The sequence below is a fragment of the Limulus polyphemus genome, unplaced genomic scaffold, assembly GCF_000517525.1.
Source record: "Limulus polyphemus unplaced genomic scaffold, Limulus_polyphemus-2.1.2 Scaffold9639, whole genome shotgun sequence".
Lineage (NCBI taxonomy): Eukaryota > Metazoa > Arthropoda > Merostomata > Xiphosura > Limulidae > Limulus > Limulus polyphemus.
The window spans coordinates 1-932 of NW_013675249.1; positions in this window are offsets into that span (position 1 = coordinate 1).

Sequence of the window (932 nt, forward strand, 5' to 3'; positions counted from 1 at the left end):
AGGGGGCAAAGTAGTGGTAATAAACACAAAAATGCCCATAAAACTGCAAAATAAAATGTGAAACCGATAATTTGCATGTATTTCCCCATGGACCCAATGAACTTCCATACCAATTTTGGTAAAAATTCATCCACACTCTGCAAAGTAGTTACATGGACAGACAACAGACAGTACTGTTATATTTATATAGATACAGAAGTGTGTATACACTGAATAGTTTAGTCGTTGGAAGTCAAAGTTATGTTAACTAAAGTGGTTTATTTACACTTTACTTTCTAGAGCTACACTTTGATTGATGAAGGTCGCTGACACCATCTTTGGGCAACATATAAACACTTTCATCACTGATGTCACATGAAGCTAGTTGTTTTCATACATTTTGCATAATTTGTTGACAAGAAAACATTAATAGTTTTCCTGTTCCACTGTGATGAAATAAACTTCTAATTTGTTTTTACTTTAATTCTTTAATATTTTAGGCTCTACTATGCGAGACTATTATATTTTGTAACGTGATAAATCATACTGTTGGTTGAGTCTGTTATTTCCTTTGCACTCGCTTGAGTGCACAGGCTCACTATTGTACTTGCACAATTGAACAACACCCTGCACACAGCTGGGTACGTAATCATTATTTTGTTTACGGTACAGCAAATCAAAGTTAGCAAGCGTGATAACCCCTACCTCCATAATAACAGTAAGGATTTCTATAAATACATTAAGGGTAAACAAAACGTTAGGAAAGGGGGTAGGACCCTCAAGGGATGATAAAGGAAGGCTTGTATCTGATGGTTATGAGATGGCTGGATTATTAAATTATACTTTTACTTCAGTTTTCACTAATGAAGATTTAAGTAGTATTCCCCAGCTTAAAGAGTTGACAGATGGAAGCAAGATGACTGCATTAATTCCGAGCTTAAGAAAAACTTGGG